General features: G+C 45.4%; 1 pseudogene; it reads right to left on the reverse strand.

Annotated features, from left to right (window-relative positions):
• Positions 1 to 327: 327 nt before the first annotated feature.
• On the reverse strand, positions 328 to 2,321 carry LOC123158696 (uncharacterized; annotated as a pseudogene).
• Between the last annotated feature and the right edge of the window lie 3,824 nt (positions 2,322 to 6,145).

Genomic DNA, 6,145 nt, shown 5'->3' on the forward strand with positions numbered 1-6,145 from the left:
CTGAAAAATGTCGCAAGGGAAAACAACAGATTTCTCATTGCGGGAGTGAGAGAAAGCGAGCAAGAGAGAGAGAGGGGGAGAGAGGGAGGGAGAGGGAGAGAGAGACGCCTTAGGATTAACCATATTCAACACATGTTTTTTATTTTTTTGTGTGAACACCGAGGCCATCGCCGGTGAGGGTGAGAAGGAGGATAAGCGGCAATACAAATATGATGCCTCGCAAAAATGAAGGAGATGGACCTATTATGGTCTTGAGTGATGGTTGTTGGGTTAAGAGTGTGTGTTATGTTTTCTCTCCCGTTGCAACGCACGGGCTCTTTTGCTAGTTTAATTCATAATCATATCCTTTACTATAAGCGGAATCAGGAAATCAGGAGGTTTATCAAGCCACACCCTTGACTCCTGACCCACGAAACTAAAACGAGCAATAGTATGAGAACACTCGTTTACATCACGCACACAATGATTTATTGTCGCCTTGCCGAAAGAACTCATCAACCTTCGACAATCGCCAGTAATTACCGCACCTGACGCCCGGTAGTCATCCGGATTCTGGATAGCTTGAACAATCTCCATAGAATCACTATCAATGGACAAAGAAAAAATGCCCATCTCCTCAGCAAGTCGTAGTCCCAATAATAGCGCAAACGCCTCCATCGTTGGAGCGTCCATTGCATTCGGTTTATATTCCATGGCCGCTGCAACGAAACCTCCCTTCGAATCTCGTAAAATAGCACCACTTGCCCCTGCACCTGAGTCAACATGATATGAAGCATCAACATTAAACTTTATACATCCTGATTGCTGGTCTAGACCATCTAGTCTGTCATGGAGGAACTAGCTTCTTTTCTGTTACCCAATTAGCACGATACCCCTAATCTGTAGAGACGATCATGCTGGCGTACCAATCTCTTTATCATGGGACACTTGACGTCGTTCCCACCAGATATACCAACACGTAACCATAGCCAATTCCACTGCATTTTCTCCCTCGACCGAGACACGACCAGGTAACCTGGAGCATATTATCTCATCAAGTATCAATGAACCGGACCTATGCTGCTCAGCAATTGCGGCCACATTCGCGCCTAGGCCGAGTTCCTCCCATACCTCTCTAGCTCCGCAACAGATAAATAACATGTGCTTAAGGTCTTCAGGATCTACCTTGCACACCAGACAAGTCATTGGGGTTTTAATGTGTATGTTCACTAAATTACAGTAACATGGCACAATTCCGTGTAGAGCTCGCCAAATAAAAATATGTACTTTGGGGGGATACTCAAATCCCAAAGTAATTTCCATACCGGATGTGACATACTTCTTCCCACACCAGTATCAATACCCGCTCTAGTCTGATACTCTGCTTTCCATTCTGCATGATAAGCCAAACAGACAGTAAATCTCCCAGACTTGCATAATTGCCATGCTATGAAATCTAGTTGCTGTTGGGATGGAAGCGGAATTTGCATAATCCTTGCAACGTCAATTGGCCAAAAATTGTCATGCACCAATTGTACATCCCACTCTCCCGTATGTGGATCAATAAGATCTTGTAGCGTCTCAAGAAGGCAATGCCCACGTGGTGTCATCACACGCCTATCATAGGGAGTAGGGATCCAAAGATCAGACCAAATATTAATACTTGCCCCATTGCCTGGTCTCCAAATAGCACCTCTTTTTAGGGTCTTTAATCCGGCCATGATACTACCCCATGTGAACGAGGAACCTTTTTTAAGCACCGCATTGGAAAGGTCCCCATCTGGATAATATTTCGCACAAAGTACCTGAGCACACAAAGACTCTGGTTCACTTAGTAGTCTCCAACACTGCTTAGCCAACATTGCTTGATTAAAACAGTGTAAATATCGGAAACCCATCCCTCCTTCTTTCTTCGGAATACACATCTTCCACCATGCTTTCCAGTGCAATTTATTTTGGCTCTGTGAACCTCCCCACCAATACCTAGCAATTGCATCACATATACTCTTGCAGATGTTCTTTGGCAAACTGAAAACTGACATAGCATAAACTGGAATGGACTGCGCAACAGATTTTAACAAAACTTCCTTCCCTCCCGCAGAGAGCATCCTCGCATTCCACCCATCAATTAGAGCCCACACTCTATCAACCAAGTGTTGGAAACAATCACTACGCTCAATCCCCACATGAAAGGGTAATCCAAAATACTTATCCGTCATTGCCTCAACCACAATATTTAGTTGTGTACAAACTTCTTCCCTATCCTCGACAGTAGTATTTGGACTGAAAAAAATACTGAATTTTGCATCACTAACCAACTGGCCAGAACTTGCACAATACATGTCAAGTGCATTCCGGAGTGACGTGGCTTTTGACGCATTCGCTCTCATCAAGATTAGAGAATCATCAGCAAAAAGTAGGTGTGAAATTGATGGTGCCCCAGACACACTCTAATCACTTGGATACCACCGATCTCCTCCTCATGCGCTAACAGACTGGAGAGTCCTTCAGCACATATCAAAAACAGATATGGGGACAAGGGGTCGCCCTGTCGTAGACCCCTTGTTGGAGTAAACATCTCTGTCTCCTCAGAATTAAACCATACCCTGTAATTTACACTGGTTACACATGCCATAATCATCTGTACCCAGGAATCATCAAAACTAAGCTTGAGTATCATATCACGAAGGTAACCCCACTCCACTCGGTCATAAGCCTTGTGCATATCAAGCTTTACAGTGCATAACCCATTATTGCCTTGACGACGATGCTTGATTGCATGGAAACACTCATAAGCCACCAACACATTGTCAGTAATTAGCCTCCCCGGCACAAAAGCGCTCTGAGTCATGGATATAATATCAGGGAGTAATCCTTTTAATCTATTAGAAAGAACTTTAGCAATTACCTTGTAAACCACGTTACAAAGACTAATCTGCCGGATGTGAGTAATGCTTTCCGGTCCGTCCACCTTCGTGATTAGAATTATAGTTGTATCATTCCACCCCTCATGGATCACCCTTGAATTTAGGGCTGTCAACACCTCATCGGTGATTTGATTACCCACCACATCCCAACATTTTTTGTAGAACACCGCATGAAGACCATCTGTACCAGGAGCTTTATAATCACCAATATTGAACATGGCTTTTTTTAATTTCCTCCCTTGTATATGGCTTCAACAGAGACTCATTCATCACAGCTGTTACTCTAGGCTTAACCCGATGAAGCAAATTAACATCCGTACCCAACACCTCAGAAGTGAACAGCTGTTACTCTAGGCTTAACCCGATGAAGCAAATTAACATCCGTACCCAACACCTCAGAAGTGAACAGGCCGGAGAAGTACGATGAGATTAACTCCTTTAAGTCTTCGTTAGTTTCCCTCCATACTCCTGCATTGTCCTTCAACTTGAGAATGCAATTTTTCTTCTTTCGCGCCCGAGCGAAATTCTGGAAGAACTTTGTATTCCTATCACCATGCTTGAGCCAATTACTAGTGCTCCTCTGCATGTACTGGATCTCCTCTTGTTCTAGCGCAGTTTCTATTTCTTTTGTGATTTCTTGCCGCCGTCTAACCGAGTCAGCATTCATTGGGCCTGCCAACACTCGGTCCAACTCCTTAGTCAGGTCCTTCACTTTTTTCAGTGGAGCCTTCAACACGTCTCAGTCCCACTCATGAAGATCCTTGTGAAGCGCTTCGAGCTTAGTCATCACCGGGACGCCCGGCGGTGCATGATCCCATGATGTTTGCACTATATCCCTGAATTTTTCTTCCTTCAACCATTTGCCTTCGAATCTCCTACGTTTCCTATCCTTCGATTGAACAGTGGAGTAGGTTGAATCCATCATGATCGGACGATGGTCCGAGTCTGTCATTGTGAGGTTATGTATGCCAGCATCCGGGAACCTAGCAGACCAACTAGTATTTCCCAGTGCCCTATCCAGGCGCTCATGAACATCACCTCTCTGCCATGTAAACTTATTACCAATGTATCCCAAATCATCAAGCTGACAATCTGTCAAACAATCCCTGAAAGCTTGCACATACTTCAGCGGTCTCATCCTTCCGCCCTCCTTCTCAGGAGCATAAGTAATTTCATTCAGGTCTCCCATAATAATCCAAGGCAAATTCAGTTGCGCATGGAGATCTCGCAATCTCTGCCAAGTTCGGTGCTTGTTCCTCCATACAGGTTCACCATAGACTCCTGTAATCCTCCAATCCATACTCGGCTCAGCTCCCTTGACTATCACATCAATAAAATTAGGTTGAGCAAACCTTAAACTCAGACTAACATGTTGCTTACTGAACATAATCATACCACCACTTCTTCCATTGCTTGGTGAAGTAGAAAAATTGTCAAATCCCAGTTTCACACGTAACCTCTCTCCCCCCGGACCATCAAGATGTGTCTCGGACAAGAAGAGAACGTCGGGACCATGCTGCCGAACAAGCTTCAGCAGCGAACGAATTGCCGAGGGCGATCCCAACCCTCGACAATTCCAGCATATGAGCTTCATTGCAAGCGGCGGTCCCCCTCGAAAGGGGCCGCCAAACCAGATGTATCATCATCCATAATCTCTCCACGTGATCTTTGTATAAGTGAGGATGACACAAGGGCACAAGGCACCATCAACACCGGAAATTTTTTTGTGCTCCCGGGAGCGGGCCCTCCTGCGTGCGATTTTTATTTTTGAAATGCCAAAAAAAATTAAAAAAAATTCTATGTATTCTTTGTCACATCCAAATGCTACATACAAATTTGTAGGCAAAAAGATAAACATTTTAGCCTGTGTAGAAAAACAAAATAAACATCAAATGTTACCCTAAATTTGTTTTTTCACTGGTAAAACATCGCTGCTCCATTTCGCATACAAATTTTCAAGGATGCTTATGACACTAACACGAACACCTGCAAAAAAAATCATTTTTTTAAAAACATTGAATGTTTTTTTGTTTACTATTTAACTTTAACCGGACATCTAATGTACATACAAGCTAAATCTGTATACGTTCCGAGAGGCTAACCGTGGGCATTAATTTTTATACAAATATTTTTACACATTGAAGCATTTCGCCAGTACACACACAAAATGATTGGACTGAAGGAAAAAACGCACAGGATGAGGCGCGTGCAATATGCCAGCAAATAGAAGACAGAAGTTGCATCCTGGATCACCACTTGACATATGTGAACTCAGAGCATATACAGTCGAGCACATCAAAATTGACACATCAAACACCCGCGGACGCGTACGGGCGTGTTCATGGGTATTTCTCATATTGGTGCATCCACGGTCGTATATATCAGTTTCGGTCCGCATATCCATTTTTGTTTTTGCAAAATCGGTCCTCGTATCCATGCAACACATGCAACGTATGAAATTAACTTAAGTAGATCAACAAAGTAGCAACAGACTAGGAGCCAAGTGAAGTGTCTGTCCCACGTACGGGTGACGGTTGGTACGTCCAGCGATCACGGAGGCGATCTGCTCCCTCCTGATTCCCGCTGTTCGTCCGCCCCGAGCGTTTAGATCTGATCGCCGGTGGGCGCCGTTGAGTGCTTCCGACGTCCCCCGGCGTGGCGTTTCTGCCCGCCCGTTGGGACTCCCCCGTCCTCCACTAAAAGCCTTTTGGGTGCTCCCTAGGGCACACGATCGTAAAACACCTTCCTAGGGTTTCCGCCTCAAGCGCTGGTTCCGGGCCGCCATGGAAAAGGTAGCGGGGCTGTTGGAGAAGATGAAGTTGTCGAAAGAGGAGAGAAAAGGAGTGAAGATCCGGTGGACGTCGCGGGCGAAGGAGAACAAGGGCGGGATTCAGGCGGTGGGGAAGGTGTTGTCGGAGGGACCCGCGCACCCGGATGCGATCTCCCAGTCGCTAGGGAAGTGCTGGTGCCCCCTGAAGGGCGTGGACTACAAAGAGCTGGGTGAGAATATTTTCCTGTTCACCTTCAAACAAGAGTCAGGCAAGCGCAAAGCCCTGGAGGATGGACCGTGGATGTTTGATAATGATCTCGTTGTGATGGTGGATTTTGTGTCGAGTAAGCGAATTGAGCAGTACGTGTTCACAGAGGTTCCGATTTGGTTCAGAGTCTGGTTTGCCGTTGGGGAAGATGGGGGAGGAGATGGCGGAGGAGATTGGAAACCTAGTAGGGAAGTATGTGGA

The sequence above is a fragment of the Triticum aestivum genome, chromosome 7B (assembly GCF_018294505.1).
Source record: "Triticum aestivum cultivar Chinese Spring chromosome 7B, IWGSC CS RefSeq v2.1, whole genome shotgun sequence".
NCBI classification, from domain to species: domain Eukaryota; kingdom Viridiplantae; phylum Streptophyta; class Magnoliopsida; order Poales; family Poaceae; genus Triticum; species Triticum aestivum.